Source organism: Macaca mulatta, chromosome 7 (assembly GCF_049350105.2).
Source record: "Macaca mulatta isolate MMU2019108-1 chromosome 7, T2T-MMU8v2.0, whole genome shotgun sequence".
Classification (NCBI taxonomy): Eukaryota; Metazoa; Chordata; class Mammalia; order Primates; family Cercopithecidae; genus Macaca; species Macaca mulatta.
Genome location: NC_133412.1, coordinates 136,994,168 through 137,018,850, shown reverse-complemented (window position 1 = coordinate 137,018,850; position 24,683 = coordinate 136,994,168). Strand labels below are relative to the sequence as shown.

Below are 24,683 nucleotides of genomic sequence, written 5' to 3'. Positions count from 1 at the left end.
AATCATATAGGCTGGATGCTGCTCTCAAGAGATTCAATCCTCTGAGAATGATAAATGAACACAATATGAAGCAAAATCCTCTAATAAACAAGTACAGAAGGTACTCTGAGAGCAAAGGAGATGGCATGCCCTGTCACTTGACGCTGGAGATGGATGCGACTGTCAGGAGTTGCAGTGGACTGAGTTCTCACATCCCCCAAAGTCCATATGTTGAAATCTAATCCCCAATATCATGGTATTAGAAGGTAGGGCCTTTTGGAGGTGATCCTCATTAATGGGATTAGTGCCCTTATACAAAGAGGCCCAGCCCGGGCACAGTGGCTCATGCCTGTAATCCCAGCACTTTGGGAGGCCGAGGTGGGCGGATCATGAGGTCAGGAGTTCGAGACCAGCCTGACCAACATGATGAAACCCCGTCTCTACTAAAAATAGAAAAATTAGCCAGGCGTGGTGACGCACACCTATAATCCCAGCTACTCAGGAGGCTGAGGCAGGAGAATCGCTTGAACCAGGAAGGCAGAGTTTGCAGTGAGCCGAGATCACACCACTGCACTCCAGCCTGATTGACAGAGTAAGACTCTGTCTCAAAAAATAAAATAAAATAAAATAAAAATAAATAAAAGAGGCCGAAGAGAGACCCCTTACCCCTTCTACCATGTGAGGATAGACTGAGAGGATAGCCATCTATGAGGAAACAGGTCCTCATCAGACATTGAATCTTCCGGACTTGATCTTGGATTAGATTTCTGTCATTTACAAACTACCCATTTTATGGTTATTTTTTTATAGCAACTCAAACAACCTAACAGTGTACTTTTTACAAAATAGCATTTCATACCAAATAGTCCTATTAGCATTAGCATTATTTGGACAGTACCTTGAATTTGGTAAGAATGTCTCTGAGAAGATCCAAATCAGTATAATCAGAAATGACAAAGATGATATTACAGCTGATCCCTCAGAAATACAAAAGATTCTCAGTGAATACTACAAACAACTCTATGCACACAACTTAGAAAATCTAGAGGAAATGGATAAATTCCTGGAAACACAATTTCCCAAGATTGAACTGGGAAGAGATTGAAATCTTGAGTAGACCAATATCAAACTCTGAAGTTGAATCAATAATAATTTTTTTAAAAACCTACCAACCAAAAAAAGCTCTGGACCAGATGGATTCACAGCTGAATTCTACCAGAAGTGTAAAGAAGAACTGGTACAAATCCTACTGAAACTATTCCAAAAAATCAAGGAGGAGGGACTCCTCCCTAACTCATACTATGAAGCCAGCATCAGCCTAATACCAAAATTTGGCAAAGACACAACTAAAAAAGAAAACTTCAGGCCAATATCTCTGATGAACATAGATGCAAAAATTCTCAACAAAATACTAGCAAACTGAATCCAGCAGCACATAAAAAAGTTAATTCATCACGATCAAGTAGGCTTTATTCTTGGGATGCAAGGTTGGTTCTAACATATGCAAATCAATAAATGTGATTCACCACATAAACAGAATTAAAAGCAAAAACCCTATGTCATCTCAATAGACACAGAAAAGCTTTTTATATAATCCAACATTTCCCTTTATGATTAAAAAAAAATCCTCAACAGACTAGGCATCAAAGGAACATACCTCAAAATAATAAGAGCCATCTATGAAAAAACCCACAGCCAACATCATACTCAATGGGCAAAAGCTGGAACAATTCTCCTTGAGACTCAGAACAAGACAAGGATGTCCACTCTCACCACTCCTATTCAACATAGCACTGGAAGCCCCAGTCAGAGCAATCAGGCAAGAGAAAGAAATAAAAGGCATCCAAATAGGAAAAGAAGAGGTCAAACTATCTCTCTTTGCTGATGATATGATTCTATACCTAGAAAGCCCTAAAGACTCTGTCAAAAGCCTACTAGAACTGATATGTGATTTTAGCAGGGTTTCAGGATATAAAATCAATGTACAAAAATGAGTAACATTTCTATACACCAGTTAACATCCAGGCTAAGAGTCAAGAACATAATCCCATTTACAACAGCCACAAAGAAAATGAAATATCTAGGAACACAGCTAACCAAGGAGGTGAAAGATCTCAAGGAGAGTTATAAAACAGTGCTGAAAGAAATCAGAAATGAAAGAAAGAAATCAGAAATCAGAAATAAAGGGAAAAACTTTCCATGCCCATGGAGTAGAAGCATCAGTATCACTGAAATGAGCATACTATCAAAGCAATTTACAAATTCAATGCCATTCCTATCAAACTATGAACATTCTTCACAGAATTAGAAAAAAACAACTCTAAAATTCATATAAAACCAAAAAAGAGCCCAAATAGTCAAAGCAATCCTAAGCAAAAAGAACAAAGCCAGAGACATCACACTACCCAATTTCAAAATATACTCTATGGCTACAGTAACCAAAACAGTATGGTACTGATACAAAAACAGACACAAAGACCAATGGAACAAAATAGAAAACTCGGAAATAAAGCTGCACATTTCCAACCATCTGATAGTAACAAGACTGACAAAAGTAAGCAACGGGGAGATGAGTCCCTATTCAATAAATGGTGCTAGGATAACTGTCTAGCCATATGCTGAAGAACAAAATTGAACCCTTCCTTATCTCTCACCATAAACAAAAATTAACTCAACATAGATTAAAGATTTAAATGTAAGACCTCAAACTATAAAAATCCTGGAAGAAAATCTAGGAAATACCCTTCTCATCATAAGCATTGACAAAGAATTTTTGGCTAAGTCTCCAAAAGCAAAAGCAACAAAAAACAAAAATTGACAAATGAGACCTAATTAAAGGGTTTCTGCACAGCAAAATAAACTATCAACAAAGTAAACAACCTACAGAACGGAAGAAAACATTTGCAAACTATGCACTGACAAAAGCCTAATATTCAGAATCTACAAGGATCTTAAAGAAATCAACAAGCAAGTCAACCCCATTAAAAAATGGGCAAAAGACATGAATAGACACTTCTCAAAAGAAGACTTACAAGTGCCCAACTAACATGAAAAAATGCTCATCATCACTAATCATCAGAGAAATGCAAATCAAAAACCACCAAGATATACCATCTCACACCAGTCAGAATGGCTACTACTAAAAGTCAAAAAACAACAGATGCTGGTGAGGCTGCAGAGAAAAGAGAATGCTTATAAACTGTCAGTGGGAAAGTAAATTAGTTCAGCCACTGTGGAAAGCAGTTTGCAGATGTCTCAAAGAACATAAAACAGAGCTAACATTCAACCCAGCAATCCTATTACTGCATATATACCCAAAGGAAAACAGATCTTTCTACCAAAAAGACACGTGCACTCGTAAGTTTATTGCCACGTTACTCACAATAACAAAGACATGGAATCAGCCTAGGTTCCCATCAACAGTGGATTCAATAAAGAAAATGTAGTGCATACACACCAATGGAATACTAAAAGTCATTAAAAAGATTAAAATCATAGCCTTTGCAGCAACATGGATGGAGCTGGAAGCCATAATCCTAAGCGAATAAACACAGGAACAGAAAGCCAAATAATATATGTTTTCACTTAAAAGTGGGAGCTACACATTGAGAACACATAGACATAAACATGGGAACAAAAGACACTACAGACTTCCAGAGGGGAAGGAGGGGGGCATGGGTTGAAAAACTACCTAGTGGGTCCTGTGCTCACCACCTGGTTACAATACACCCATGTTACAAACCTGCACATGTGCCCTCTGTATCTAAAACAAAAGTTGAAATTTTAAAAAATATATAGAATGTCTCGAAATTTAAAAAAAAAAAAAAGAATGAGCATTTAATTGAATATTAATCAAATATAAGGTATCAGATATAGGAGAAAGAAACATTTGTTGTATTTATATTAAAAATAAAAATAGAACAATAAAGACAATTTGGCAAATGGAGAATCAAGAAGTATTCCTGTCCTCAACTGGCATGTGGAATTCACTGTATTGTATATTAAAGATGTAGGAAAAGACCAGGCACATGCCTATAGTCCTAGCTACCCAGGAGTCTGAGGTGGGAGGATTGTTCAAACCCAGAAGTTCAAGGCAACCCTGGGCAACATAGAGAGACTACCTCTAAAAAGTAAATAAATAAAAATAAAAAAATAATAAAGGTATCAGAAAAAAATCAGATAACATAGTACCCCCCAAAAACCAGTCTAGACCTTAAAATAGCTGGATGTCTAAGAAGTTTCTGTTTTTAATCATGAAAATTTATTAGCAAACAAGGCAAAAGATATATTCATAATTTTTTTTACCCCCTGGACAATTTCTTAGAGCTTCTAGAAATGTCTATCAAAAGCAAAACCAAACTTTGAAGACTGAATCGATTGGAAGTGTTAGATTATTGACCCAAATACTGTCGTAGTACAATTATTTGTCAAAACATGCTACAGAGGCCATGAGGATATAACTGAAGAGACTTACTGATGACATTTCCAACACAATTGTTTTTGGTGAGAAACTGCTGACATTTCTAGGGAGGAATTTACCTATCAAATAGGACTCACGAGAAACTGGAACACAGTAGAAAAGAAAAGCTTCAAGGGACTTCTCAGGATTTGAATTCAGAAGCTAGAAAGGCTTTGAAAAAGGAAGGCAGAAGAAAGAGTGAAAGGCCAGGTGCAGTGGCTCGTATCTGTAATCCCAGCACTTAGGAAGCCAGAGGCAGGAGGACTGCTTGAGACTAGGACTTCGAAACCAGCCTTGGTCTCAACAAAAAAATCAAAAAAATTAGCTGGGCATGGTGGCACACACCTGTAGTCGTAGCTACTCCAGAGGCTGGGGTTCCCACCTCACTGGAGGCCAGATCAAGGCTGCAGTGAGTTGTGTTCATGCCGCTGCACTCCAGCCTGGGTGACCTTGTCTCCAAAACAAAAAAAAAAAAAATAAGGAAAGAAAGAGGAGCGAGGGTTAGGCTAAAGGGCTAGATGGAGTCTCCCGGGTCTCTAGCAACTGAAATCTATCACTGTGTTTTGACTCCCTTGAAGAGAACACAGTGGCTGTGCCCAGGTAAATTCCAGCCCAGAAGAGCTTTCCTGGGTACTCCTTCTGGCCTTACTTTTTCTTTTCAAATAAAAGTTACTAGAATTATATAACTAAGCCAGGGTTTAATATTAAAAGAAATAAAACTTTTTTTTTTTTTTTTGAGATGGAGTCTTGTTCTGTCACCCAGGCTGAAGTGCAGTGGTGCAAACTCGGCTCACTGCAACCTCTGCCTCTCGGGTTCCAGCGATTCTCATGCCTCAGCCTCCCTAGTAGCTGGGATTACAGGTGCGCACCACCACACATGGCTAATTTTTGTATTTTTAGTAGAGATGGAGTTTTGCCATGTTGGTCAGGCTGGTCTGGAACTCCTCACCTCAGATAATCAGCCTGCCTCAGCCACCCAAAGTGCTGGGATTACAGGCATGAGCCACCATGTCTGACCTTAAATGAAACTACTCTTAAAAGTTAATAAAATCTTCAGAAACATAACCAAAGGTTGGGTGAAGAATGTAGTGGCATTAAAGCTTCTAAAATGAAGTGGAATAATGTGGAATTGTTTTAAAATACATGTAAATTAATATACACGCTTTTACCAATGGCATAAGCTATTTGGGGGTTTTGGTTTTGTTTTGTTTATTGTTACTGAACACAAGTTTTCATTCTGTCACCCAGGCTGGAGTACAGAGGTGCTATCATGGCTCACTGAAACCTCAACTTTCCCGGGCTTAAGCCATCCTCCCACCTCATCCTCCCAAGTAGCTAGAACTACAGGCACAGGCTACCACAATTGGCTAATTTTTAAATTTTCTGTAGCGGCAGGGTCTCACTATATTCCCCATGCTGTTCTCAAACTCCTGACCTGAAGCCATCCTCCTGCCTCAGCCTCCCAAAGTGCTGGGATTACAGGTGTCAGCAATTGCAGCCGGCTGATATAAACTATTTTGAAATGACTGTGGTTTGCTTATGCAATAATACTGTGGTGTCGACTAAAACCTCAAAACACTAGTGAGTTTCCCTTTTTTAAAGAAATCTTGGCATTTACTCTGGTTTTTTGAACTAAAAGATGAAATTTTAATAGAGAGCATCTCAAATGAAAGGGATTATGGGTGATGTTTATTTTCTTCTTATCTGCATCTTAAAATTTTTAAATGACGGATGCTTATTTCTACTGAAATAAGAATAACAATTTGGCTTTTATTTTAATGAAATGACAGAAAAATGAGAATAAGGTATTATTAGTTCAAGTTCAGTTCTTCATCTCATATGCAATAGAACCTGTACATCTATGTCTTCACACGGAGAAAAATACTCTCTTGACAAAAATGAAATATTTTTAAAATTCTCTGAGTATGTCAGAAATTTCTAAAAAATACTCCCAAAGTCTTTTTGATAGCTCAATGGCTTTCCACTTTCTCATCAGCAGACAGTTTGTTAACAAGCCCTGCCAGTCTAACTGAAAGTCTAACTGAAAAACCACTTTGCGGAAGAAGCATCTGTCCTGTCTTTAAAGGTTGACCAGAAGGTGTATCATAGCAGATGTAGCATTCACGTATTTCTTTAACAGAGTGATTTTTAAAGCCAGCATTTTCCCTGGGGTGTCTCTCCTGTTCTGTTTCCATTCTTCAGCTGTACTATGTTATTTATAGTTCACCTAGGAATTTGGAATGATCTTCTCCTTTATCAGTTAAATTGTAGAGTTATTCCTAGCAATCAACAGTTTGCTTACAAGCTCACAGCAGAAAGTTGGTGAAACACTGCAATAAATTTGTTCATCTTTTTCCCATTAACTTTTCCCCCTTATTTATCCTGTGGTCATCATTTGACTAGAAATAAATTGACCTGATGCATATTCCCAGGTCAGGTGATTTGTAAAGTCCACTCTATTCCCTCCTCCCGGGCACTTTATTCTTCTAATGACACCACACAAATGCCAGAACAATCAATCCTATGACATGGTTTGGCTGTGTCCTCACCCAAATCTCATCTTAAATTGTAACTCCCACAATTCCCATGTGTCATGGGAGGAACCTGGTGGGAGGTGATTGAATTATGGGGGCAGGTCTTTCCTGCGCTGTTCTCGTGATAGTGAATGAGTCTCATGAGATCTGATGGTTACTATTAGGGGGAGTTTTCCTGCACAAGCTCTCTTTTTGCCTGCCGCCATCCATGTAAGTCGTGACTTGCTCTTTCTTGCCTTCCATCGTGATGGTGAGGACTCCCCAGCCCTGTGGAAGTGTGTAAGTCCATTAAACCTCTTTTTCTTGCCAGTCTCAAGTATGTCTTTATCAGCAGCGTGAAAACGAACTAACACACCTATCTATGCACTACACTTTTGGAAAACAAAAATGTAGCAATTCTCAAATCATGATGCCACTGGGCTTGCAATCGCACAACAAAGCAGTGTCACCAACCAATACCAACTGTGGCAAGAAACCACCCACTTAACCCATGATCAGAACATCCTGAGGAAATGTAGCCACTTCCCTAAAAAAGCCTTCCGCTGGCCTTGACCCAGTCCCCAACGCTCTGAACTTCAGTATCCACTGCTGTGGAATGGGAATAATACTTCTCTTATAAGGTGGTTGTTGGAATTCAAGGAAAACACTCATGAAACTAAAAATGACAACAATTAACATTTATTAAATACTTACTATAAGAAATGTACTACACAGTATATAAACTGTATTTATTATAACCTGTGAAATACATTTATAGGGATTATCCTGTTTCTTAATCAGCAGTAAAAATTAAAAGCTAGTCACAATACTAAAACAAAGAGTGAAAAAACTTAGCAAGGCACAGTGGCTCACGCCTGTAATCCCAGCACTTTGGGAGGTCAAGACAGGAGGCTCACTTGAGACCAGGTGTTCTAGACCAGCCTAGGCAACATGGTAAAACCCCAGCTTTACAAAAAACACAAAAATTAGCTAGGCATGGTGATGTGCGCCTGTAGTCCCAGCTACATGGGAGGCTAAGGCCAGAGGATCACCTGAGCCCAGGAGGTCAAGGCTGCAATAAGCCATGATTACGCAACTGCACTCCAGCCTGGATAACATAGCAAGACCCTGTCTCAAAAAAACTAACAGGCCCAGGGACAGTGGCTCATGCCTGTAATCCCAGCATTTTGGGAGGCCAAGGCGGGTGGATCACCTGAGGTCAGGAGTTCAAGACTAGCCTGACCAAGAAGGTGAAACCCTGTCTCTACTAAAAATACAAAAATTAGCTGGGTGTGGTGGCAGGCACCTATAGTCCCACCTACTCGGGAGGTTGAGACAGAAGAATTGCTCGAACCCAGGAGGCAGAGGTTGTAGTCAGCCAAGATCATGACACTGCATTCCACTTTACACACACGGAGCAAGACTCCATCTCAAAAAAAGCTTAAGGATGAAAACTTCCAAAGCTAAAAAACCTGACATTTACAAATGTGAAATCAACACAGATTCAGAAAATTCTCCACAAATGCTGTCTGATTCCACTTACATAAGGTACCTACAGTCGTCAAAATTTAGTGACAGAGAGTAGAATGGTGCTGCCAGGGGAATGGAGAGTTAACTATTTTAATTAACTTTTAATTGTTTAATGAATAAACAGTTTCAGTTTCACAAAATGAAGAGTTCTGGAGATGGATGGTGGTGATGGTTACACAACAATGTGAATCCACCAGCAGGAATTAATACCACTTAAAAATGATTAGGATGATAAAATTTATGTTATGTGTATTTTGAACAAAGTTTTAAAAGAAAACTTTTCAACCTATAATTTATATCCAGCTAAAGTAGGAATCAAGTGTTAGGGTAGAAAAAAGTAATTTCCTGACACACAAAGCTCCAAAAAAATATGTCCTAAGCACTTGTTCTTAGAAAGCTACTGGTGGGGGCCAGGTGCAGTGATTCGTGCCTGCAATCTCAGCACCCTGGGAGGCCAAGGTGGGCAAATCGCTTGAGGCCAGGAGTTCGAGACCAGCCTGGGCAACCAGCAAAACCCTGTCTCTACAAAAAATACAAAAATTAACCAGCTGTGGGTGGCATGCGCCTGTAATCCCAGCTACTCAGGAGGCTGAAGCAGGTGGATCACCTGAGCCAGGGAGGTAGAGATTGCAGTGGGCCAAGATGGCAACACAGCACTGCAGCCTGGGCAACGGCGAAACTCTGTCTCAAAAAGAAAATAAAGCTATACCAACAAAATAAGGTAAAGCAAGATGAACGAAAGTATGCCAACAAAATAGAACACTAAACTAAAAGTGAGAAAAACAGGGACTGGGCATTGAATACAGGAGAAATAAAGGGGCATTCCCAGGATGATTGTGATGCAGCAGATTGAGGCAGGAAAAGAAAGGGCTCTGAGAGGGAGGTTTGGGGTGCACGCTGTGGGGAAGATTACATGGGAAGGAAGGATGTGACTACAGGCAGGAGTGAACCCACGAAATGAGAGAGTGTACAGACTGCTGTCTCAGTGAGGCTGAAGAACAATTACGGTTTGCATACCTTAGGAAATACACTAGAGAGTTGGCGGCTGTGGTCAGAGAGATTTGAAGGAGTGGCTTTGAAGATAAAGCAGCTCATGATAAGACAAAGTTCCAATTTGGGATCTCAGAAACTTTTTCAAAAAATGTATTCCTCCATGCATTCCATGAAGAATTTGTGGTTTGCAAAACATGCTCGCTGTTCCTCTGGGTAGGAATGCTGAGAAATTTTGAAGCAGAGAAGAATGAAGAGAGCTCTCATCATCTGACTTCATTTTTCTCAGGAAAATAAGAGCTGAGTTTCATCTCTTGGGAGCAGGAACAGGGGGAGCATGGGTAGTGTGGGGTCCTTGAGGAATAAACGGTGCTTGGAACAGGCCACAGCTGAGAACACAAACCAACCAACCACAGAAGCATACAAGGATTGTGAGGGCAGCTGAAGGGCCACTGAGGCCAGAGTGGCACTGGCTGCAAATGAACCCAAATGGCATGCTGGGTCCAAGGTGGGCCCAGGAGGGCTCAGCAAAGACATTCTCACATCTGCCTGATGCTCATTTCTGCCAACTAAAAAATCCTGTAAAAGTGCACGTGGCCGGGCGCGGTGGCTCAAGCCTGTAATCCCAGCACTTTGGGAGGCCGAGACGGGTGGATCACAAGGTCAGGAAATCGAGACCATCCTGGCTAACACGGTGAAACCCCGTCTCTACTAAAAAAATACAAAAAACTAGCCGGGCGAGGTGGTGGGCGCCTGTAGTCCCAGCTACTCAGGAGGCTGAGGCAGGAGAATGGCGTAAACCCGGGAGGCGGAGCTTGCAGTGAGCTGAGATCCGGCCACTGCACTCCAGCCTGGGCGACAGCGCGAGACTCCGTCTCAAAAACAAAACAAAACAAAAAAAAAGTGCACGAAAACATAAGGAGACACATTCAGGAATAATCAGGGTAGAAGTGTTTGTAAGGAAAAAAGTGGAAATAATCTAATACTATCAGCAGAGAAACAGATAAACTGTCGCTGACTCACGTAGAAGTGAAGACTATTCACAGCTAAAACGAATGAACGGCCAATATCAGCGTGGATAGATACAGAACTACAAAGGTGGGGAAACAAGCCAGCACAAAGGACAGATATACTCTAAAGTTACATGTCCTTTATGTAAATTTATTTATATATTTATTTATTTATTTAGAGATAGGGTCTCACTCTGTTACCCAGGCTGGAGTACAGTGGCACGAGCTCAGCTCACTGCAATCTCCACCTCCCGGGTTCAAGCAATTCTCCTGCCTCAGCCTTCCAAGTAGCTGAAATTACAGGTGTGTGCCACCAATCCTGGCTAAGTTTTGTATTTTTTGGTAGAGACGAGGTTTCACCATGTTGGCCAGGCTGGTCTCAAACTCCTGACCACAGGTGATCCGCCTGCCTTGGCCTCCCAAAGTGCTGGAATTACAGGTATGAGCCACCATGCCAGGCCATTTATGGACATTTTAAACACACACATGCACACATATACAGTAAAAGAACAAAAACATGCTAAGGCAGGATACCCACTACTTCACAGAGTGGAGGGCAAAGGACTGGGAGGACGGACTTCAGCTATATCGTTTACTTAGTTAAACATCTAAGTAGGGAATCCATTATCAATTAAAATAGTCATTATTAACTCTTTAAATTTCAACAGAATTCTATGTAAGTTAGAGAAGTAGGAAGAAATGGCTGAAAAAGCACTAGACTTAGAGTCAGGAGAACTCGGCTGTAGTCCCAGTTTCTCCACTGACCACTCGGCCTTGGGCAATCATCAGCCTCTCCAAGGTCCTGTTTCTTCATCTGTTAAATGAGGGTAATGATTTTGTCTGGGCCAACATTCCGACTTTCAGATTCCTGCCAAAGAATCTAACCCGAAGTTCTCCGCCGCACATTTACAAACACTGGATTACAAGAAACAATACTCATGGAGGAATGCCTGAAACAGAGTCCACCCATTCCTGGATGTTGTCTTTGGATCCTGTCCAGCCGCCAGGGAGCCGTGAACCTGAACTGCATTGTTCTGCCCCTTCAGAGAACTGCTTTTATTAAAATGTATTTCAGTGTGATCCCGCAAGCCTTACTATGCAGGATATGATAGGAAACAGTCAAGAGAAACCTACCATTGTACTCTTTCTACAGGAGTTCAGGAGTACACAGCCCATAAACCAGTGTTCCTTTAATGAGAACATGCTGTGGAAAATTCTCTCAGGTCTCAGTACCAAAAAAACCTGGGCATCTATTCTTTTAATTTATGAACGTTATTTTTATAAACAAGGTTTCCCTCCCTTTTTTGGCTGCTACGGCCCATCTCTAGCAGCTACAAATGACTTTATAGAAAATAAGTTGCTTTACCACTGTCTACATCCATCTATCCCTATTTTTCCGTCATTCTAATGTCCTCATCCATTTTTTATTCTAGTGAAATTTATGTTTCTCTATAAAGTGCTTCAAACTTTTCCCTGGAATAAGAGAGGATACAAACAAATTAAGTCACAGACATTCTGTAAGAACAAGATGATTATATCATTTAGTATGTAGCATGTTGAAATTACAAAATTGTAATGAAATTTTCTAATGAAATTAGAAAAATGTAAATTTTTTCTGGTTTTTTTTTTTTTTTTGGAGACAGGGTCTCACTCTGTCACCCAGGCTGGAGTATAGTGGCACAATCTCAACTGTCACCTTTGCCTCCAGGGCTCAAGCCATCCTCCCACCTCGGCCTCTTGAGTAGCTGGGACAACAGGCACACACCACCTGCCCAGCTAATTCCTGACTCTCTTTTTTTTTTTTTTTTTGGATTAGAGACGGGATGCCATGTTGCCCAGGTTGGTCTCAAACTCCTAGGCTCAAGTGACCCATGCACCTCAGCCTCCAAAGTGCTAGGATTACAGGTGTGAGCCACATTTCCTGAGCCACAAATATAAATTGTTATTCATTGCTGAGAAAGAAAAAATTGGTAGTAGAAAATGGAAATTTGGCCGGGTGCAGTGGCTCATGCCTGTAATCCCAGCAGTTTGGGAAGCCAAGGCAGATAGATCACAGGGTCAGATCACAAGGTCAGGAGTTCAAGACCAGCCTGGCCAATATGGTGAAGCCCCGTCTCTACTAAAACTACAAAAAATATTAGCCAGGGGTGGTGGCGTGCGCCTGTAGTCCCAGTTACTCTGGAGGCTGAGGCAGGAGAATCGCTTGAACCCGGGAGGCAGAGGTTGCAGTGAGCTGAGATCATGCCATTGCACTCCACCCTGGGCAACAGAGTGAGACTCCATCTCAAAAAAAAAAAAAGAAATTGGAAATTTATGTGCTTTGAATAAATGAGATTATCTTAATATTTCTCAGTGCCATATCACTTGAAGATGGCTAGATTCCAGCTGTAAGCTCTAGGAAGGGGCCTAATTTGTAGACAACATGCTAAAGCATCCCTACCGAAAACACAGGAATGACTTTGTGACCTACTCTATCGTTTCTGCCAGATTCATGTCCCATCACTCTTGAACTAAATGCGTATCACCAAGAGCCCAAGTCCCATAGAGAGCCCGAATCAACAGAGCCTCACCTACAAGCAATAGATTAACAATGTTTCCAGGGTAGTATGGAACAGAGAAGGGGAGAGTGAGAAGGTAGTGAGGGTCATAATGAATTATTATTCATAATAAAAATATATTCCTAAGGACCCTTTACATCAAATAATATATTTGTAATGATTATACTCCTGGCGAATACACTTATTCTGCCTTCCCTCCAGTCCCTCATTCTGCCCCTCAATCTCCTCTCTGGGGGAACAGCAGTCCAGGTTCTACAGTGTGTTTTTATGTATCTCTGCCCCAGCATCTTCCCGTTCCAGCAATGCAAACACACGTTATTTTATAATGACAGGATGCAGTGGTTCACACCTGCAATCCCAGCACTTTGGAGGCCAAGGCAGGAGGATCACCTGAGGCCACGAGTTCAAGACCAGCCTGGGCAACATAGCAAAACCCCATTTCTAGAAAAAAAAATTGTTTTTAATTAGCAGGGCATGGTGGCGCATGCCTATAGTCCTAGCTGCTCAAGACGCTGAGGCAGGAGGACACTTTGAGCCCAGGAGCTTAATTAAGGCTGCAGTGAGCTATGATCCTATGATCACATCCACTGCATTCCAACCTGGGCACAGGAACAATGCCCTGTCTCAAAAAAAAAAAAAAAAAAATCCATACAATGCCAGCACATTAAAATGAAAAAGGCCATCTTAAACATCACATACATCTTCAAAAAGCTGTTAAAACCATCTCATACAAACTGTTTAAACTTTTAAAATAGAACTGAAAAGAAACAAATAATTAGGTCAGTCTGTCATTGGGTAACTTGGCTCTAGGTGAACTGGCCTTTTTCCCCGAAGAAGTAGCTGAGTAACTAATAGATCACTCATCTCTGCTCCCTACTCCAGGAATAATCTCAGCCCTGCATCCCAGCCAAGCTGGCTGGAGCCCTGACTCCCATTGCCTAGCTCTTGTTAGACCCTTCCTGGCATTTTAAGCTGGAGTATACTACGGACATCCTTGCATCACTTAGAGTCTGTAGGTCCTGAATGTTTAGCTTGGCCAGCTAACAAGGAGAAACCCATTCCTTAGACTCTCCACACTGAGCCTGCCCTGGCCCTGTGAAACAGATTCTTCCAATTCCAGATTCTAGCTCTGTGAGAACGGGCTGTATTACTTGCTGTTTTAATCATTATTATGTAGCATAGTGTATGCCTTATAGTTGCTACATAATAGATGTTTGAGAAAAGATTTTAAAAAAGAATAAATAAATAACTTGAGCAATGTTGCTGAAGAAAAGTTCTTTTTTTTGAGACAGGGACTTGCTCTGTTGACCAGGCTGGAGTACAGTGGCGCGATCTTAGCTCACTGTAGCCTCAACCTCCCAGGCTCAGGTGATTCACCTCAGCCTCCCGAGTAGACAGGACTACAGGCATTTGTCATCATGCCCAGCTAATTTCTTAATTTTTTTTTTCTGTAGGGACAAAAAAAAAATAGGTCTCACAATGTTGCCCAGGCTGGTCTTGTGCTCCTAGACTCAAGTGATCCCACTGCTTCCGCCTCCCGAAGGGCTACAATTAAAAGTGTGAGCCACTGCACCCGGCCAAAGACACTGTTTCTACAACCTTCTGCTTCTCCTTGTAGGAAGATCCTCCATTAAATTTTTTTTTCTTTTTTTTAAAGAATTTAGTGCTAGAAAACACTTCATTTCCTTTGAGAAATGAAGAATGGGTATTTGTTGTTGCTTTCTTTTCTAAAAATAAGAACCATATAATTAATGTTCCTTTTTCACTTTGGCTGCCCCAAAACACAGGGCTAACTTTGAGGTATAACTCTAGTAACTGTGTAGACCCTCACTGTATTTGTTTTTCTCTGGCCTTTGTATTATGTTTTGTTTTTACTTTTGACTGACATATAATATCTGATCTTATATGTATTTGTTGTGGTCATCTTAAATCCTCTGTGAATAAAAGAGAATCAATACATTTAAAAACTAAATAAATAAAACAGCCAGGCATGGTGGCCCTCACCTATTGGCCAGCTACTTGGGAGGCTGAGGCAGGAGGACTGCTTAAGCCCTAGAGTTCAAGGCCAGTCTGTGCAACATAGTGAGACCTCTGTCTCTACCAAAAAAAAAGAAAAGAAAAGAAAGAAAGTACACTAAGGATTTATTTTGTACACATACAAATAAAACAGAAATAATACTAAAAATCATTTTTAACCTCAGGTCTTCATAGGTCACAGAATACTAAAAAGAAGTTGCAATTCCTTCCTTGGATATCTTCACTTGAATTGCTTCGCTTTCTTCCATTTTTGAAAATTTTTTTCTCCCCAAATGACCAGAATTCTTAGCCATGGAAAACTGAATTGACTTCAAATATCTTCCTGGATGTATTTTAAGGTAAAATGCCAATTTCTGCTTGTAATGTTTTTTTTGCCTTGAGTTTTCAAGAAGAACATGAAACTACTCTGGGAAAAACTACTCTGAGGAAAAACAAAAAGTTGGGGGGAATGGAGGAACTGTGAAATTTACAGAACTAGTCCTTCTGAGCTGTGGTCAAAATGGTTTCAAATACAACTGGCAAAATTCTAAGAAGAAAAGAAATGCTTGGGGAAAATCATGCAGGATTTCACTGTAATTGTAACAGTATGTTTGTCAAGCATTTGAATAATATAACTGCATGAGCATTTTTACACGTTTCTGTTGTGTAGTATTTTCCCACTGATGAAGGATTGTTATTTTAAAATTCCAAACACTAGTCTCCCTAAGATATTTAAAAGAAATATCTCTAAATTTGAAATATTTGGCAGCAAACACTTATGACAGCCAAAAATATGTTAGCTGTTAAAATCAGAAGTTTGTTTCTGAAACAAACTATTTCTTGAGAAAAATATTTGCCAATTTTAGTGGCAGCTGCAGAGATGCTTTCACATGCAGAAATTAATTTATTATTACAAATGGGCAAAGGCAGAGTGATTTGCTTTTTCCTTTGGCCCACACTACTATAACCGACCCAAATTACACGTGCTTTTATCAACAGAGGCACCAGCTGCTGCTTGGCCAGGACCCATTCTTTCTCTTTAACTGTGTTCCCTTACAGAGGAAGTTAGCAAAAGCAATCTTTTTCAGATAAGGGTCTGTTTTGTCTTGTAATGTCCAAGTCTCACTACAGCCCTGAATCATATATCCATATAAAATTGTAAAGGAGGCCAGAATGTCACCCCAAAATATTCCTCTTTGGCATAAAGATTATTTTGAGCTGAAGGCAACTGAGAACAGCAAGCAAGCTCTAAAAACAGAGCTTTTTTCTCTTTGTAAAGGAAATTTACATGTATAAAGGAAATTTCCATTTGTAAAGGTGTCCCCCCTCTGCTGCACCAGGACGAGAGGATGTCTCTTAACAATTCCCATCAATGAAGAAGGCACTTTAATCTCCAAGACCAAGCTTACTAACAACCCCTGTATACCACACATTTCCTAGCCACCTTCCCATAAGTGACTCCCCTTTTCCTACGGCTGGCCTCTGCTCTGCACTTCGTCATCCTTTGGTATATAAGCCCTCAAGTTCTGACCGCCTCCTCGTGCCACATTTCTTTGTGAACTTTCATGCCTACGTAAGTAATTAAAACTGTTTTTTCTCTTGTTAATCTCTTTTGACAGTTTAATTGGCAGGGCCTCCAGCCACTGAACCTAGGAGGGTAGAGGAAAGAAGTTTTTCCTCCCCTACAATTGCTTAGCTTCTTGCTTAATGTAGAGGCTTTCCATCCCAATTTTATTCTAACATGAGGGCGTAAGATAAATATTATAAAAACATAAACCAAATTCGTGAAGAGCTGAGAGTTCCAGGGGTGACAGTAATCAGTCATTCTCATTTAACAAATACCAGTTGAGTGCTTACGACTTGCCAGGCACTATATCAGGCACTGGGGTGCAAAGATGAGTAAGTGGGAAGTGCTTTCTAGAGACAGGAACAGAGAGGAGCATGAACAGCAATAACTAACTGCCTGGAGAAGTCCAAAAAAGCAAAGCTTGTCATAACAGGCATAAAAGGAAAAGGAGCAACCTCAACCTTCCTAACCTCAAGATTTCCCCATGAAGGCAGAAAGGACCCAGCAAATGTAGTTTGGGGATGGGAAGGCTGCCAGGACAAGTGAGCCTCGTCAAATTAGAAATCATTAACAAGCACAAAATAAGTCCGTTCCTCTAATCTACTGTTGGGGCTCGGAAAACTATACTCCCAAGCGAAGGCCTCAGAAGCAAGGTTTCTCTCTGACCGCCTGCCCTCCTGTCTCTCTCCCCTCCGTTCTCTCCAGAGGCAAGCCATGGAAACTGGAATCCCTCTTCATCAAGGTGGGTCATAGAAATCAGAACTCCATTTCCCCAAAGCCAGAAATAAAAGCTAAAAACATTACAACAAACTTCCCCCTGCTTTTCCGTGTAAGAACTGACCGTAAGACATTCTCTGGCCTACCTTGTTTGATTGTGAGTGCTAAGACCCCTTAATAGCCAAGCACAGTAGTAGCTCATGCCTATAATCCCAGCACTTTGGGAGGCTGAGGTGGGTGGATCACTTGAGCTCAGGAGTTTGAGATCAGCCTGGCCAATATGGTGAAACCCTGTCTCCGCTAAAAATATCAAAATTAGCTGGGCATGGTGGCCCACACCTGTAGTCCCAGCTACTTGGGAGCCTGAGGTGGGAGGATCACCCCAGAGCACAGGAAGTCAAAGCTGCAATGAGCCAAGATCACGCCACTGGACTCCATCCAGTCTGGGTGACAGAGCAAGACCCTGTCTCAAAAAAAAAAAAACAACAGCAGCAGCAGCAACAACAAAAAGAAAATACCCAACCACTCCAGAAAGGGGTCCTGCCCCATACCTGGATGGAAGGAATGCTGCAGAGAGAGGCCAAGAAGAATTTGAATGAGTTTCCCTCTCAGTCTGTCACTACTAGATCCTATCCTTTTTGTCTGATCATATTTATACATAGTTGTCCATGGATCGAACCATAACATAAAAATGGATACTTCACCCTGAGTCTTCACCCTGACGTCTTTGGGCCTTCATTCTGAAGACTCTTGTGTCATGTAAAACTGTGACTAAATACTTCAGTGTGGGCCGGATACAGTGGCTCACATATGTAATCCCAGCACTTTAGGAGGCCAAGGTGGGAGGATCACTTGAGCCCAGGAGTTTCACACCAGCCCAGGCAACATAGGGAGACCCTGTCTTTACCAAAAATGGAAATAATTAGCCTGGGGCCGTGGCCTGCATCTGTGGTTCCAGCTGCTTAAGAGGCTGAAAAAAGAGAATCCCTTGAGCTCAGGAGTTTGAGGCTAAAGTGAGCTATGATTGTGCCACTGCACTCCAGCCTGGGCAACAGAACAAGACCCTGACTCCAAAATATAAATATTTTAAAATAAAAATCATACTTTAATAGGAAAATTATTAATTATACTTTAACAATAATGCTTAGTATGCTTTTCTCTAGTTAACCTGTCTTTTGTTACAGATAGAAGTGTCAGCCATGACCCTTATGATGGGTGAGGAAAGGTATCACCCCTTTCCTCCCCTACACCACCACCACAACAGAGCCAGTGGTTAAGAAATGTATCCAGCTATTTTTAGAGGATTTTTTAAAATACTGTAAGTTACATATACTGTAAGGATAGAAAGTCGAACTGTCATTCAATTTATTTTCTACAAAATGGAATATACATTGTATTTATTTTAAGAGGATTTTTGTACTATAAAAGAGAAGCTTATTAAAGTAATTTTTAATGTTCCAGAAAACTACAAAAAAAGAAAAGAAAAAACTATACCCCTAGTTTCACCATCCAAATGCCACCAGTGAATTTTTAGATAATTTTTGTCTTTATCATAGGTCTTTAACTTTTTTTTTTTTTTTTGTATTTTTAGTAGAGACAAGGTTTCACCATGTTGCCCAAGGTGGTGTCGAACTCCTGGCAATCCAGGAGTTCAGGCAATCCACCTGCCTCGGCCTCCCAAAGTGCTGGGATTACAGACATGTGACACCCCACTCGGCCTACTTTGTTTTTACAGAGTTGTAATTATATTATATCATAATTTTTTTGGTTCTGCCAAATATTAAGCATCAGTATTTCCATGTTCTTAATCTCTCAGAAATAATCTTAATGCCTGCGTTACATCTTGATTGTTCATAAAAATTTAAATTAGAAAAGAACAACAAGGTATTAGTCTCCTAAAACATCTCAAGAAGACAAAGGGTAGAAAATGTTCTGTTACTGTTTAGCTTTCGTTCATTTTTACTTGTCAATAATTTACCCAAAAAGTATGAATGTGCAGTTTGTATGTTCCAGGCACTACACTGGGTAGTCAGCAAGATGGGATATAGGCTACCTCACCTGACTTGATTCCCAGCCATTGTCACCACTGTGCTTCAGCTCTGTGCTGTGCAAATTAAATAAAATAATTAGGTGAGTGATACTATGAGGTTAATTTCCAGTAGGGCAGGAATGGTGAATGGGCAGCAGTAACGAGGACCCAGGCTTATCCAGGCTAAAATATAACCAAGCCTGGCCTCAAAATCCCAGCTCATGGCGAGAGAAGCAGGGACCAGCACACACAGCTGCTGGCTGGCTGGCCAGTAAAGGACGGTGCCCCCCACCCAGGCCTGGGATACCCGAAGCCACACCAAGTACAGTCTGGGAAGCTGAATGGTCTTATGAGGGGGCAATACCGTGTTGTAGAATCACTCCTGGACTGGTGGCTTAGCAGGCCTGAGTTTTGGCCCTCATTCTGTCCCAAGCTTGTACAGAATGTACTGAACATATTCGGTCCCTAGTTTTCTCATCCATAACATAAGGGTGGAGCTAGACATTATGAGCTCTTCCAGCTAAATAAGTGTCATTTTATGACACTATAAAAACCAGGACTCAGCCAGGTATGGTGGCTCACGCCTGTAATCCCAGCACTTTGGGAGGCCAAGGCAGGTGGATCACTTGAGGTCAGGAATTCAAGACAAGCCTGGCAAACATGGTGAAACTCCATCTCTGCAAAAAAATATAAAAATTAGCCAGGCGTGGTGGCACAATCCTATAATCCCAGCTACTCAGGAGGCTGAGGCAGGAGAACTGCTTGAACCCAGGAGGCGGAGGCTGCAGTGAGCCAAGATGGCACCAATGCACTCCAGCCTAGACGAAAGAGCAAGACTCTGCCTCAAAAAAAAAAAAAAAAAAAAAAAAAGCAGTACTCACAGTAGTCCACAAAAGCACCAAGTCCAACCATCTCACCAATATTAAAGCATATTTCAAATATCAGGAATGAGAAAAAGAAAAAAAACAGTTTCTTGCTGCTCTAGAAGTTACATATCTTCCAGTTCAGTTACTAAGTTCTTCTGGGTTGTGATAAATCTTCAGTCTGGCTGGCAATGTCAGTGAGGCCTGGGTGAGGGTAGTGTCTCTGGATCCTCCTGAAGGACAATCAGCTGGGCTCTCTCTTCCACAGCCACAAGCTGAACACCTTCCCTAGGGACCCACAGAGGGTGTAGGATCAGTTCAAACCTGGCTTCCTACTGGAAAAGTTAAGTGATGTTCTCTGACAGTATGGAAACTAGAGAGAAAATTCTCTTTAGTATTGAAAAATGTCACAAATGTCAGTTCTTTCTCCAAATGATTATTATTTCCATACATTTAGGGTTTCTTTACAAATTCTTTTTTTCTTTTTTCTTTTTTTTTTTGAGATGGAGTCTCGTTCTGTTGCCCGGTTGGAGTACAGTGGTACGATCTCGGCTCACTGCAACCTCCGCCTCCCTGGTTCAAGCAACTCTCCTGCCTCAGCCTCCTCAGTGCTGGGACTACAGGCACAGGCCACCACGCCCAGCTAATTTCTGTATGTTTTGGTAAAGATGGGGTTTCACCATGTTGGCCAGGACAGTCTTGATCTCTTGACCTTGTGATCTAGCCACCTTGGCCTCCCTGCTGGGATTACAGGCGTGAGCTACCATGCCTGGTCACAAATTCTTTTTTTCTTTATAAATTCATTACTAATTCTTTAATTAGTAATGATGGCCAGGCAGTGGCTCACGCCTGTAATCCCAACACTTTGGGAGGCTGAGGCCGGTGGATCACTTGGTGCCAGGAGTTTGAGACCAGCCCGTTCAACATGGTGAAACTCTGTCGCTACTAAAAATACAAAAATTAGCCAGGCATGGTGGAGCACACCTGTAGTCCCAGCTACTTGGGAGGCTGAGGCAGGAGAATCACTTGAACCCGGAAGGAAGAGGTTGCATAGAGCCGAGATTGCACCATTGCACTCCAGCCTGGGCGACAGAGCAAGACTCCACCTCAAAAGAGAATGAACAGTCCATATCATTTAAAACACAAAATTAATAAGGCTACTACTCCAATAAGTACAAGATAAATTCTGTCAGTTGAGACATCTAATTACAAAATATAAAACTGATATACATCCAGTAGATAAACTGTGCACCTAATAATTGACTTTGCACCAAATAATCACACAATGTATTCTTAAAATTACATTGTTCTACCTTCCTCTTAAAATCAAAGTCTATGATTTAAAAAAAGGAAGAAAATTCCACATAATAAACAAGTGGACAACAAAGCACGCATTTCACCCTGTCTTATATAAATTATAATCAACTATTCTAATAAAAAGTCATTACCTAGCTGAAGATCATAAAGTCAAAAGAAAAAATAAGGACCATTAGCTCTCAGTTACCTAGCACACATCTTCCTGTTGGTGCATTAGTGTCCTCACTCCTGGGCCAAAGATAGTAAACAGAAGTGATAAGTTTGTGTGTGTGTTTCCCTGTATGTATGTTTTTGTAGGTAGTGAGTCCACCCAACAGTGCATTTTGAATCCTATTTGAAAAACAAGCAGTAAGGATGTTAAAACTACTTTCACTCTGTGAAATGGCATCATTATCTGTGTTAGCACAACACAGGTGGTGTAGGGCTCAAGCACTCCACTATAAAACAAGATCCCATACTGGCAAACGAGGGAGGGAGGAAGGCCGCGTCCAATTAAGAAAATCAGCATCTATTTAGCTCGCATATTCTCGAGACGTCTCCCTCAGCTTCAATTAAGTATTCATTAGACTATTATCTCCCCATGGGGAAGGACTACTACCCTTCATTTTGATGACCCTGGTACCTAATCGAAAACCTGGTACACAGCAAGTAGTCAATAAATGCAAGCTGAATATTGTTGAATGCATATATAGCTAGCAGCATAACTACCTCAACATCTCCCAGTTCAACATATTCAGAATAAAACAGGTTTACTCAGGATGCTGAGGTAGGACTGCTTGAACCCAGGAGTTTGAGGCTGCAGTGAGCTATGATCACGCCACTGCAGACCAGCCTGGGTGACAGAGCAAGACCCTGTCTCAAAAAACATATATTTAAATTAAAAACAGAAGAAGTAACTTCAGCTCTGGCCATTTGGGAGTTACAGGGTCCAGAATTAACATTTTTCTGTAAACAACTAGAAAATTGGAAAAAATATAGGAAACAATTATGTTGAGGCTGCAACAGGCAATGCAAGAGTGTCATCCTTCAGAGAAGGTAAATGGACAAGGTGAGCCCCATGATTGTCTGTGCTCCCCACCTGGAAACAATTGCCAGCCCTAAGCACATCAAGGGACACCAAATAGAGCCTTGCCAACTTCACTGAGAGAGACAGTGGGAAAGGCCCAGATTGCTGGAGTAGAGAAGGAAGCAGGAGTGGGCAGAGGAGAAAGTTGAGATGCAATGCAGGCTCAATAATGGCCTCTACCAACCCCATGGTGAGCTCTGGAGGGAACATGGCTCTCAGAGTTGTCCTAAGTTGGGCCTAGATGGCTCAACCTTCCTACTCCCACCTCATTAGTCCCTGGGTGTGGGACCCTCCACCTCCCTCCTTTGAGTAAGGTGGTTCACTGCAGCTGAGGCAATGGCTAAAGGGGTCACTCCCAAGAGGCTGGGCATCGAGTGTTTCTTGGAAGCGAATCTGGACAGTACACCACAGCATCCACCACATTAAGCTCTGAAAACCACTGCTCTGGCTACTTCTCTGCTTAAAATATTTCAAAGGCTTCCTATCAACTGCATTTAAAATTCAACATCTGGGGCCTTCCTACTTCATCCCTGTCTTTTGACACTCTCATATAGGCCCTAAGCCTACAAACATGGCCAAAGAATTGAAGCCCTCTTTAAGGCCCCAGGTTCTCTCTCACCTTCCCATCTTTGCACACACAGTCTCGCCTATCCCATCCACGTGGACGACTCCAGCTGACCCAGGCAGAGTGAGGTGATCGGCCTTGGTGCCCACTACACACCCCATGCCACAATCTCAGCATATCTACCACACTTGTCTCAGACACATCTCCGTGTCTGAGACCTCACTGCACCCTAAGCTCCTTACAGTACCACTTTCTTCTTTGCATCCAGTTTCAAACATCAAGTCTGATGCAAAGCAGGTACCAAGGGGATGTGCAAGGAGTTACTGGAGAGATAGATGGACAGAATCATTAAGCACTCTCAACGAGTACCTCCTACCTTTACCCTTTTCTTAGTTTTTCTGTCTTCAGAAGAAAAGCCTTTCCTACAGGACTCAGGTCATGTCACTGAAACCGCTCCAAGTACCCCCGGAAGGCTTCTGTAGCAGCAGTGGCCTGCTCTCTAGGTCTAGAAATTCCACCTTCTCCACTGTCGTCTACGATAGGGCCTGCTTTCTCCATTTTACTTACCCTCAATACTCCAGGAGGGGAAAGCAGCTCAGAGTGCCCCTCTGGCCCTGCCATTCTGGCTGTGGCTCCTCTCTAAGCTTTGCCCTGAGCGGCTTTCCTTCATCTCCTGGGCCACACCAAGGGCCCACCTCTCAGCTCTCCCTGGGTCACCCATCACCACTCAATGACTCTGCACACAAAACAAAATCTCTTCCTGAGAGCACAATATATTTTTTCATTTCAGAAAGAGTTCACACTTCCCCAACTCCCCTCACACCCATGCAAAAAAAAAAAAAGTTTGCCAGCTTCTGTATTATAAACAAATAACCAAGGCTACATTTATATTTTAGTTCAGAAAACTTCAAGCTTGTGTCTGGAACAATTTTTCCCAAATTCAAATTACCCCTGTAGAGGAGAGAATTTATCATCCAATATCATTTTTTCTTTTTGTATTTTCAGGCTTGATTTACAGGCATTTCCTCACATCAAGAGTACAATAAAGGCCGGGCGCAGTGGTGCACACCTGTAATCTCAGCACTTGGGGAGGCCAAGGTGGGAGGATTTCTTGAGCCCAGGAGTTCAAGACCAGCCTGGACAACATAACAAAACCCCATCTCTACAAAAAAAACACCAAAAAAAGTTAGCCAGGTGTGCAGGTGCATGCAGTCCCAGTTCCCCGGGAGGCTGAGGTAGGAGCCTCATCTGAGCCTGGTGATTGAGGCTGCAGTGAGCCATGATTTGCACCACTGCACTCCAGCCTGGGTGACAGAGCGAGACCCTGACTTTAATAAATGAATAAATAGGCCAGGTGTGGTGGGTCACGCCTATAATCCTAGCACTTTGGGAGGCCAAGACTGGCAGATCACTTGACATCAGGAGTTCAAGACCAGCCTGGTCAACATGGCAAAACCACATCTCTACTAAAAATACAAAAATCAGCTAGGTGTGGTGGTGTGTG

At 41.7% G+C, this 24,683-nt stretch overlaps 1 protein-coding gene across 6 annotated transcripts in view; it reads right to left on the bottom strand.

Moving 5' to 3' along the window:
• The window catches only part of SYNE2 (spectrin repeat containing nuclear envelope protein 2), a 376,660-nt gene that overhangs the window by 321,064 nt on the left and 30,913 nt on the right, over positions 1-24,683 (bottom strand). The gene's annotated exons all lie outside the window — the stretch shown is intronic.